This window comes from Plectropomus leopardus, chromosome 8, assembly GCF_026936395.1.
Source record: "Plectropomus leopardus strain MGB_pleo_1.0 chromosome 8, ASM2693639v1, whole genome shotgun sequence".
Lineage (NCBI taxonomy): Eukaryota > Metazoa > Chordata > Actinopteri > Perciformes > Serranidae > Plectropomus > Plectropomus leopardus.
The window spans coordinates 2,020,222-2,032,930 of record NC_142183.1 but is presented as its reverse complement, the minus strand read 5'-3'; the positions used below and the strand labels follow the sequence as shown (position 1 = coordinate 2,032,930).

The following is a 12,709-nucleotide window of genomic DNA, read 5'->3' as shown; positions in this document are numbered from 1 at the left end:
CAGTCCCTCACATGCAAACACATTACATTAAATGTAAAAAGGAAGCTCCCTAAACAAGTAGAATATAAATTGCTTGCATTTCTTGCAAACAAAATAAATTATTCTAAATATTGCCATGTGAGAAGTAGAAAATAATTTGATGTTCTTGTTAAAAAAATATTATTTTAAATAATGCCATGAACATTTAAAGAGAAAATTATTTTTTTTAAAAATGCAAAGAAAAAGCAAAAAAACCCAAAGAAATTCAAGAAGAAAAGAAAGAAAAGAAATTTTCCTTGCTTGTTTTTTTTTTATCCTAGACATTTATTTCCTGGCTTGCTTTTTTAATTTCCCACAAATTTCTTGTAATTTTCAGAACATTTCTTTTTGCTCAGAGCTCAAAGGTTTCAATAATTGTAAAAGGGGAGAAAAGTGACGTCATTTCAGGTTTCAAAGGGTTAAACTGACTGAATTATCTAATTACTCTGACCGAATATTCTCTCTAAAGTGCCGAGACTCGTGCAGTTTTTCCTGCACACTGGATTCTGTGACTGCAAACTCCCATGAGATGCAGACTGATAGAGATCAGAGCGTTTTAACCCGAATTCCTCCAAACAAAAGCGTATCGTGATGTTCAGAGTGCGTGAAGTCCGTCTTTGTAAAATTACACCCCTAGATTTTTTCAAATAAACTGAGATGATATGCAACGATGAGAAACGGCCGACTGATGTGCACAAGTAAATCTTCATCAACCACCTCATTATAGCTGAAAAATAAATAAGTAAAGCAAAAAACATATTTTAAGAGAGTTTTTGAAGCAGTGAGTGAGTTCTCTGAGCAGCGTCTGCGCTCATATCTCTGTAACCTCCCCCTCTCCCTGCACCGTGTAAAGTAATAACCCCCATGGAGGTGGGTTTGATTTACAGTGTTTCCCCCTCACTTAGCGCCCGCCCCGGCTGGTTGATAACGATCACACAGGCAGCAGCAGGATGAAGAGGACGCCTCCGTCCATTCACAGAAAATCTGAATTTGCCGTTGGCTCAGCTTCTTCTGCACAGACTGCAGTTTGATTTAAGACTCGTAATAACAGCTTCAGCTTTTAACTGGCAGTTTATTTGTCTTATCTAATGTTCATTTTGACACCTGATTTTAATTCATGGAGTTCTGTCTAGTTTTAACAGGTTTAGTGTTTGATTAAGTTTGATTAAAAAAAAAAACGTTTTCATTGTTTATTCAGCTTTAAGTAGAACCTAAAACGTCAGAAACAGAAGGTTTAGATGGTGGACTGCAGATGTTAATTCTGAATTTACCTTCTACATTACCACAAAAGACAGCAGTCTAATGGACTCTTCACTAGGCAAGTTTCCATTAACCCTTAAATTGCGTAAATTGAAATTGCAAATATAAAATACATCTAATGGAAACACGCCAATTTAAAAATGAATCCCATTTATTGCAAAAATGAATTTAAGCTTTTTTGAAAAAAGCCATATTTGTCAAAACAGCAGTGGAAACACTTTCATTTTTTTTCTAGGTCACATGATGCTGTGAGGTCACATGATGCTGTGAGGTCACATGATGCTATGTCTATGTGCTTGTCAGTAGGAACTGAAATCGTGGACTACATCTCCCAGAAATCCCTCATAAGTGGCCACTCCCACGTATAAGGGGCTCGCCTTTCCACAATGGCTCCATAACACGCCTACGTGAAACACAAGCCTCATTACGAAATAATGACGGCTAGTGTGGTGGCTGCAATAGAAATAAAGCTGCTGATGTTTTGAACATCCATCGCCATGGTTACTGGGATGTTATCAGAGGAGAAGTCACATGACATCACTCAGTGGAAACAGAGACATCGCCACGTTTTATTGACCTGTCAAAGTTATCGCTAACGTTTTGCACAAATCTGTGATGGAATTTTTTTATTAGGGGGGACCAGAGGGGGGCGGGAGCTACAACTCCACAACGACGGCGTCCAAATATCAGCAGTAACCGCCATACGAGCAAAGTGCAAAGTGGTAGCAACAAGCTAACCAGTTACAGATAATAATAATAACACTGAATCCCACAGACGCCTGAACAAAGGTAATTATGATTGTAATTATGCACTTGAATGTAATTTTGCTACTGATTGCCGACAGGTATGCATATCTCTCTTAATACCTGACAACATTTTCTCCCTGAGGGGACGGGAGAAGACTCAAACTATTGATGATCAATCTATTGTGCGGGCATGTATGATCAGAATTTTTGCGGGTGGGAGCTGACACACCTCACGGGAATGGGCGGGAATAAACAACAGACTCAGCAGGAGTGGGCGGTCATAAACAGAAATGCAGCGATATTAGACAAACAGTCCCACATGAGAATCAACACCAGCAACTCTCAACCTGCTCTGCTTGGGGGCCACTTTTGCAAAATGACAGGAGGTCAGGGGCCGGTCGAGCAGCCTGTTTCTAGGATTTTAGGTCATTTCTAGAATTTTAGATTAAGCATGTTTCTAATTAAGGATATTTCTCTGTTTGTAGGTTGGGGTTTTTTTTTTAAGATTTTAAGATGTTTCTAGGATTTTAAAAAATGTCTAGGATTTTGGAACTGTGCAGGATTTTAGGATGTTTTCATGATTTTAGGACATTTCTACGATTTTATGATGTTTCTGAGTTTTTCCTAGATTTTTAGGATTTGGGATGTTTCTTAGATTTCAGGGCGTTTCTAGGATTTTAGGACACTGTTATAGGACCTCTGTCAGGGGGTGTGGGGGATCAACAAGCTCTATTTTGATGCTGTTTTATGCACTCTGGGACCTTATGTATAGTAAAAGTACAAAAACAGTTCCCCGTGTCTATTTTTATTGGGAATTAGAAAATAATTTGGGGGCTGTAGTTGAAAGTCACTTCTCTACACAGTATATCAGCATCATTAAGAAACTTTTAACCTTTAACTGTGTTCATTTTGCAGACCTGCACATTTGTTCACATGCACATTCTCAGAAGGTTACATTTTCTTTTTGATTTTTTGTTCATACTTGTGTTTGACAGGTTTATTGTTTGTACCACGCGGTTTGTTCATGTACTGCTGCTGCGACATGCAAACTCCCCAGGGGCATGAGGAAAATATCTATTAATCTATCCGAAACTTTAAAAAACTGTGAGCTGAGAAACAGCAGGAATGAGTCTGGAGAAAAAAGAAAAGAAAAGAAGGAAGGGGGGAGTGAATGGAGGACAGACAGACAGAGGCATGCTGGGACAGATTGCGAGGTGATTTTTCCTCATCACAGTGTTCTTGCAGCAGTAGGCGAAAGGCTAAAGAGGAAACACAAATTCATTCATTCACCTGTGCAAATATATACACACAGTACCATCCATGCAACAACGCTGCACACACACCTGAAGAAAAACGCATTGTCTCCTATTATTTGCATGTATATATTTGTCTCCATGTTTATTTCATGAAGTGTTTATTTGCATTTGTGTTAAGTGAATGTTCCTCTGTGTGTGTGTGTGTGTGTGTGTGTGTGTGTGTGTGTGTGTGTGTGTGTGTGTGTGTGTGTGTGTGTGTGCGCGTGACCCTGCTGTATTATGCAGGAGAGCAGCGTTTTATTGTCTCTGGCTGTTAAACATGTCAGCATGTTATACAGCTGTAATCATCTGCAAACTGAATGGATGTTGTCTGATAACGACGCCGTCAGCCCGATCCACAGCCATCAATATTTACACATGTCATCATTTGGGGTCTATAAGAGCGTGCACAGGGAAATGTGGCCCGGCTGGTTTTCACCGTTATTCGGTAAAGAAAACTGGTGGCATGTTTGCTCTGCGGAGCCGGCCTGTTTAATCACAGCTTTCCTGCTGCTGGTCGACAGTGACAGCTGGGAACGCTGGGGGGAATGGAAATCAGAGCGGGAGGCCATAAATAAATCTAACATCAGTTTGTAAAAGCTTCTTTTTTGTGAACGCACCATAAAAAATGAGACCAGCGTCCTCAGATTTATCCTGTAACTTGTGACAGACTCAGATGAAGTGAACTATTTGTATATTTTTAAAAAATCAAATAGTGGAAAAGATGTCGGCAGAATGGGGCCTGGTCTTTATGAATAGATGTTTGGACCAAAGAGCCAATGGGAAATGATTTTTGCTTTTTAATAAGTAATAGTCTTTCCTTTAAACAACCGAACAAACAGATAAGAGCAAAAGCAAAACTCTCCTCGGCAGAGACAAAGGAATATTTATAAGACACTCGTGTCTGTGTGAGTGTTTCAGGTGTTATCGTGTCCTTGCCGCGGCCCTGTACTCCTCCACAAGACAACAAATGCGTTTTCTGTGTTTGACTTATCACCAAACAGCTCAGCCACCTGCACATACACTGTTAAATTTCCTCAGAGAAGATGCAAAATGTTCTTTATTGGACACATTTGTATGCAAAATCTGCTTCTTGTTCTTCAGAGTTAAGGTCTGAAGGTTGATAATGAATTAAAACAACTGACTCCCGGTTTATTTTGTAATGCAGTTTTTTGGAGGAGTTTTTCTTCGAAGGGTCGAAGGACAGAGGGTGTCAGATGCTGCACAGATTGTAAAACCGCTTGAGGCGAATTTGTGATTTATGACGTCAGGCTGCAAAATAAGACAACCTTTTTTTTATAAAGTGAAACTATTTAATCAACCCTTTGAAACCTGGATTGACATCAGTTTTCTGCCTTTTGCAAGCAATAAACCTGAGAAAATTTATTTGGTTTCTTTTAAAACTGTGGAAAATTGCAATGAGTAAAAGATGCCTAACAAATTACAAGAAATTAGGAAAAGTTGAAGAAAAAATTATCTGAAAATTGTATTTTTCAGTACTGGAATTTTCAGGCTGATGTCGATACTGATTTTTGGAGTAAAAACTTCCAGTGTTGATATATCGGCCGATGCAATTATGCAATGTAATTATCCCTCCGATATGTTCATCACATAATTGTGACAGAGATATGTAATGGAAGTGGGATATTTTTTATTTTTATTTTTACAAATTAACAATAAACCTGTTAAACTGTTAAAAATTACATCAGTGCACTGAAACAGTAAACTTAAATGTGTATTAGATATTATTACTTTAAGATTACTCTAAGCATCTTTTTCTGCATTATATTCTGTAAAAAATCAATTTTTCATATTGTGCATATTGGACAATATATAAACCCAAATCTACATGTCTTTCATGGGTCAGTATCAGCCAATAAAATCGTCTGACTGATATATTAATCAGTCTTTAAAGCTCTTTTTTTATTTTTTATTCTTAAAGGAGAGAGATAAAAAGTCTAAACTTAAACTCTACTCATCATACCTGTACATTTAAAATTACGCTACAGAAATATGTAAATGTGTGTGTACAGGAGCACTTTTTTCAGGTCAAGTCCTTGTTAACATTTTTCAGATCTTTTTTTTCCCCTTTTTGGTGCTAATTTTAGTTCTTATCTTAAATTTTTGGGACAATTTATTGTTGAAATTGCAAGAAATTAGGAGAAGGAGACAAAAAAATCACTTGAAAACGTGTTTGTTTTTTTTTAAAGAGAGAGATAAAATTATTACAAATGTTTTTTTCAAATGTCCAGAAAACTCAATTAATAATTATAATTGTATATCAAAATGTATGTTTCAGAAATATGTAGATGTGTGTGTATCGTAACACTTCGATATATTTATCCACTTTTTTCCCCTTTTTTTGAGCTAATTTTATGATCATTTTTTTGCAACTTTTTTTTATTTTAAATTTCTTTCTTATTTTTTAGTAACTTCCTTTTAGGTTGCCTTGTCATGTTTTTTGACTGAAATTAAGCCAGTTTGTTTAGGTTAAAAGCATCATCGTTGCAGGTTTCATCAAAGTGGAACCAGAGGTGCTTGAACATATCTAACATTTTGATTGGAGCTAACAGAGAAGCTTAAATCATAATGAATTTAAGAGAAGTTGCGCCCAGCAGGAGGCAGAGCTTAATGTCGGGCATCCTGCAGCTTTATGTTCATTCAGCTTATTTTAGTCTTGCAGGTTAAACACCGTCAGTGTTTGGAGTACAGAGGGTTAATTTTTGAGCAGTGAAACTCTGCAGAACAGAAGTTTTAAGGCCAAACTCTGACAGTTTGTTATATGAACAAAAAAAAAAGCACACTGTTGCTGCAGAACAACACATCCACTGTGGCGGCAGATAGCAGCGCGCTCCACATTTCCCCTCACGATAAGAACTCAGCGAGGCAAAAATAAAACAAAGTACGAGTTTTTTGATCTCCTCCCTCTGCTTCTGCTTTATTGTCACCGTGCAGACTGATAAAAATTAACTGCACGGCGCAGTTTGAAACGGCTCAAAAACAACAAACATTATTCTTCTCTCAGCGAAGCGGCCGCCTCCCTTCATGTGTGACAGAAATCAACACGTTGTGCGGCTCAAATCTGTCCCGTTCAGATCCTCTCAGCAGCTTCTGCACCGTCATTGTTTCACAGGAACAATAACTCTGCATCTGTGCGTAGAAACCAAAAACAGAAAAATTTGAATCCTCCAGGGACGAAGTCTGAGGTCAGTCTGTGTTGTTGATCCGCTCGAGTCCAAAATGAAGGAAAGTTACAGAACCAACAGCTGGAGGCCAATTTGGTCACGAAATCTGGCAAAACCTTCACAGTTAAACTGACATTTTTAGCCCCGCGGCACATTAAACCCAACGCACCGTCATCCAAACACAGCAAGGATGAATTTAAAATAAACCAGGTTTGACTGGCAGTGTTTGGGTCAACTTCATTTAACCCTTTAACACCTGGATCGACATCAGTTTATGTGTGCTGCGATCGAAAATCTCCAAAACCTCTGAAATCTAGAAAATCTGATTGATTTCTTTTGAAACACGAAAAAAACATGATGAGCAACTTGAGAGGAAATGTAACGCAAACTGCAAAAACCTTGAAAACGTTTCCAGGAAATTAACTAAAAATTCATCACATACAATGTAAAGATAGATATTAAGCTAGATATTATCAAAAAATGAGGGGAAAGTGTCCAGAAAGTTATATTTCTAATTTTCTTAATTACATATATAAAATTATATTACAGAAAAAAATAATTATACATTTTTTGACACTTTCTTGGGGTCATTTTCTTTTTTTTGTTTGTTTGTTTTTTACTTCTTTTGTGTATGTGTGTATTTGTAGGTAATTTTCTTGTAACTTTTTCCAAATTTCTTACTAATTTTTGGGCTATTAAACTCTTTATTTGCTCGGGTTTCAAAGGGTTAAATGAGCTTTAAGAAGTCATCATAGTTCTCTGTTGGGTTGAGTTTTTCTTCGATTATTATCCAGAGAATGTGTGCATATATGTGTAAAGGATTTCAACACATTTTATGGACAAAATTTTAAAAAATGTTTGCATGACTTTTCAGGCATTTCTCAAAAATATCAGATTTGAACTCTATTCAGACAAAATTTCAGCTCGCGGGCGTACATTAAGGAGACGCATCTCAAAAAAACATCTCACATCGACACATATTAGACAGCTACACAAAATAAATCTGCTGTAATGTCACACCGGGCGATCTGACTTTAGAATAATTTCTCGATATTTCAAAGCTATATTGCAATACACAACATATATCTCGATATTTTTAAATGTCCTTTTAAACTAATTTCAACAACTAAAATACAAAAGTATTGAATGAACTGCAGCTGCAATAAAGTTAAATAAAGTAGCTACTGTCATATAATTAAGTTTAATACTGTTATAATAATTTCATAAAAGTCTGCACCGACATACAAGTCTGTGGTCTGCATGCATCTGCGGTGCACTCACACCAGCGTATGCACTCGTTTAACATTAGATTAATGGGGACATAAAACCAGCAGAAAGACAGAAAAACGTCAAACAGACAGAAAGGACAGAGACAGATGGACAGTTGGACAGGGAGACAGGGTGTTGTGTATCAGTGGAGCATAACTGTGTCTGAACCAGCAGATCAGCTGGGAATTTGCTCCCGTTTCCTGGAACATGCTGAGCTCACACACACACACACACACACACACACACACACACACACACACACACACACACACACACACACACACACACACACACACACACACACACACACACACATACAGGAGTTCTGGATGGTCTTCTACCTCCTACTCTTACACCATCTGCCTTCCTGATATATGAGCATACCAACACACACACACACACACACACACACATTAAGACCCACTTTATTATCACACACACTCATTTCACTCTGCGCTCCTTTCAAAATCAAGCTTCAGCAAATATTATAATTTAATGTTATTTTGTACTTTCATTGAATTGATTTTTTAACCAGCATGAGTCCTAATTTGTTATAATGCCACTATGTTTTAAGATGAAAAAAAGATTATTTTCAATATACCACAAATAAGACTTTTTTGGGATTATCACAGTCTGGGATATGTCAGTGTGTGAGTGTAGCTGCTGACAGTCTGGGATATGTCAGTGTGTGAGTGTAGCTGCTGACAGTCTGGGATATGTCAGTGTGTGAGTGTAGCTGCTGACAGTCTGGGATATGTCAGTGATCAGCAGCTACATTGACTGTGACAGGTCACCTAGTGGAAATAGCATGTATTTCCTCCAGATGCCAAATATGGTCAAAATGACCTCATCAGGTGGAAAATAGTCAAAATGACAAATTCAGAGTCAAAAGCCCAGAATGACACCCAGAAATAATACAAGTCCTGTTTTTCTGCTCTGATGGCTGTGGGATCAAAAATGTCACTTTGAATGGGTTTCAATGGAGCATTTGTTGACCTGAACAGTCTGAATGTAACTATTTAGTTTCCACAGTGTATTTTAGACTTATTGTAGGAGCTGAGCTGCAAATTCACTGATTACACTCAGATACACAATCTGGACTACATTTAGGACACATGCATCAACACACACACAATTTAAAAAAAAGATGAAAAGTGCGAAAAATGTGCCAAACAGTCCCTAAGGGTTAATGCTGTTTGAAAAGGTCTATTGCAATTTGATATAACAATTGACTGTAATTTTAATTTTCTTTTTTAACATTAGACCATCGAGAAAAAAAAAGTTGAATCAGTTTCATCACATTTTCAACAGAGACACAGAGTCCTCCAGACGATTCAGGTAAAAGTGGAAAGATCTTTTGATTGTGACGTCAAACTCTGAAACTGTGTAAATATCTCTGACACCACTGATCTTAAAACAACAGATGGAGAAATGATGCGTATCTTAAATATTTGGCTGAAGAGCCGGCCTGCATTATGGAAGAGAACATGCTTATGTTTTTTCAGAAGTTTTGGCAAAACTTCAAATATTTGCTTCAGATTTGCTTCACAGTTCAACGGAAAAAATCACTTAGCTTCTGCAATCTCTACATCAGCATCATGTTGCAACCATCCCTTTCTCTTTCCATGTTCTACGCGTCTCCCTCTTTCTCCCTCTTTCACACACAAACACACACACACACACACACACACACACACACACACACACACACACACACACACACACACACACACACACAGCATGCTACAGAGCATTTCACCAGGCATCAGCTGGCTGGAGGATGATCAGAGGATTTAGCGGTGACATAATGTTTGTGAAACGTGACCTCCCATGAACAGAACATACAGCACAAAAGGGCCGGTCCAGAAAAAAATAAGGGTAATTATATCCATATAATTTTCCTCAATAGTATTATAATAAATAGAAGGTTTCCAATAACCCTCAAATAGCACAAATTGAAACTGCGAATATAAAATACTCCTAATGGAAACATAAACAATGCAAAACAATAATGCCTTCAGCTAGGGCTAGTTGATATGGCTTTAAAATATTATTGCAATATTTTTTAATGTCTTTTAAATGAATGTTAACCACTACATAATAATGTAAAATAAATTACTGAATAAACTGCAGTTACAAGTAGCTACTGTCATATAATAAAGTTGAATACACTGCTGTTATACTAACATTTAAAAAAAAATACAGTTAAAAGGAAGTTAAATGAAGTACTTTTAAAGAGTATTGTTATAATCAAATACTACATCAAAGTGGGACCCATGGAGCTTTTATTTTGAAGGACTTGGCTTGTCGTAAGCCAGAAGTTTTTATGTTTTTTGCAGTGGACCTGAAGCGTCCAGTCAACAGCTGGATGTTAGCGCGAAGTTAAACAGATACAGCGGCACCTTTAACCATGAGGATTCATTCACTGTGAGCGGAAACAAGCAACCAAAATTGGATAGTCTCGATCGGAGCTGTACAGACAGAAGGACAACCTGCTCACACTACCACCACTATCACTCATTAAGCTAAACTCGTTAAGTCTAGACATCTAGACTGCAGTGCCATAAAACCTGATGATTTATTCTCTGTAAGCTGGAAACAAACTAACAGCTCTACAGTTCAGATAGTAACTATTTGCAAATCACAGTAGTGCTCCACAGTCGCAAAATGCGACTTAAGAGCGACTGTTGGAGCTCTGCAAAAGCCCTGCTCTGTGTGTGTGTCTGTGAGAGGCAGACAGCTGCCAGGGAGAGAAGGAAAATCAAACGCCGCGCTCTCGCTCTTTGCAAATCAAATTTATACTCAATGTTTGCGATAGAGTCAACTTATATATCGCACGAGTGTATTCGATATATTGCCCACCCCTACCTCCAGCCTCGGCTATCTGTTTGGGTTTTTTGTAGTTTTTTTGTTTTTTCTTTGTGTTTGTTGCAAGGCCTGGCATGTTTAAATTTTATAGTCTGACTCACAAGTCTTTGTTGCTCATATAAGGTTGAGTAATGCTGGAGGCCATGAACACAGTGTAACAGTGACAGTTTTGGATATAATATCACTCATATGGTCTGACTGATTTTTGGATGAGAAAAATTCTTGAAAACATCAGTATATACACATTAAAATGCGACCACTCTGACCTGTTTCCTTAGCTTGTTAATTTGTTTTTCTGAAGAAGACATCTTACTTGCCTGCAGGGATGATTTATCTTTTATCTAAATGAATGTGCCACAGTATGAATGGTTATTATTTTCTGAAGAAAGAAGCCACAGCTATCTCATCATGTTTTGTTTTGGGTTTTTTCTATTGTTGTACAGCATCAGTCATTTTTTTCGTTACACAGGTGTCACTTTGTTGGCATTTATAATTTAATATCTGGCTTTGTGATGAAGCTCAATCCTTCGTCTGTCACGGCTCGATACACCTGCTCCTGTTTACACAGAGCTGAGGCTAAATTGGGCATCAAAACTTGTCACGTTCACCATGAAATTCTGCTTTGCAATTACTGTCTACCATAAATATATCTTACTTTATTTCATATTTTACTTATGTTACTTTTTTTCCTGTATTTGACCTTGGACTATCTCATTGCACTACTATTTATATTACACTGTCGATTTTTTTTTGACTAAAAGTTTATTAAATATCTAATTTTTCAACAACATAAAACCACATTACAGATATACAGACAGAAAATTAATTAATTAATTAATCAATTAAGTATAATAAAAATAATTAGGGACTGAGTAACACTGAAAGACAAAAAAATAAAAATATATATAAATATATAAATCAGATTTATTGGAGGGAGTCTGAGGGTCTGTAATTGTGGTGCATTTGATAATAAATAACTTGTAACCAGATTCATGGGTACCTGCAGATCAGTGGTAGTCTTTCAGAGTGGTACTTATGAAACTTGTGTCTAAAAAAGCAAAATTAAGAAAAATTTAAAATAATAACTTATAACATGTTACAATGGGATTGTCTGAAACATTCACTTTCAATCTTCAGAAGGTCTTCACAAATCACTCTACCCCAAAATCGAAAGCTGTCGTCCTATTTTCTCTGCTCTAATAAGGTCATGTATTAAAGTTTAAAAAAAATAAAAATAATAATCTTAAGAACCTGCTTGGAGGAAATATTTGACATTGTACCGTCTCTTATGGATAACGCCGATCTCATCTGCTCCTGTCATGAGGTCATGAGCAAGAAAAATAAAATCCATTCCCTCTTTTGTAACGTCTCTGCACGCGTCTGTCATCCACGCAACAGTCACAAGAATAGTCGAATTTCTCTGTCATTGAGGTGCTCTGACCTTTGGCCTCTGTGAGAATAATAATTCAGGTTACACACATCACCACATACAGTACGGTTAGCAGGAAATTCATACTCAATAGGTCTGTTGTGAAAGTGCCAACATATTTTTGGCAGAACAGTCTCAGATGAGATCAACTACAGATTATCCATAATAGCTTCTAACGGCTTCATCCACCCTAAAAACTAAACTAAGCTAAACTACACCCTAAACTAACTCGAGTTGACATTGACTATGTGTACATGCACAGTAATATTCCACTATTATTCCAAATATGACAATATTCTTAATTTGCTCGTGTAAACAGCATGTTTAGATATTCTGAACAAGGCATTTTTCCGAATGTTGCTTTTCTTAAAAAAATTAAACTTTGGATGTGCCAGTAGGCCGTTTCCATTAATCCTCAAATTGTGCAAATTAAAAATGGAAATGCAACAATTTCCAAAAAGCTCCCATTTATTGCAAAAGAGTTTTTATGCATGCGTGAGGAGGTATTTCAGGCGAATTTGAGAAAGCTATATTTCGCAAAACTACAATGAAAACTGTTTTTAGTCTTTTCTAGGTCACATGATGCTGTGAGGTCACATGATGCTGTGAGGTCACATGATGCTGTGTCTATGTGCTTG

The 12,709-nt window shown here is 37.1% G+C and overlaps 1 protein-coding gene across 1 annotated transcript in view; it reads right to left on the bottom strand.

Annotated features, from left to right (window-relative positions):
• Positions 1 to 12,709, bottom strand: part of fat2 (FAT atypical cadherin 2) — a 165,811-nt gene that overhangs the window by 131,625 nt on the left and 21,477 nt on the right. The gene's annotated exons all lie outside the window — the stretch shown is intronic.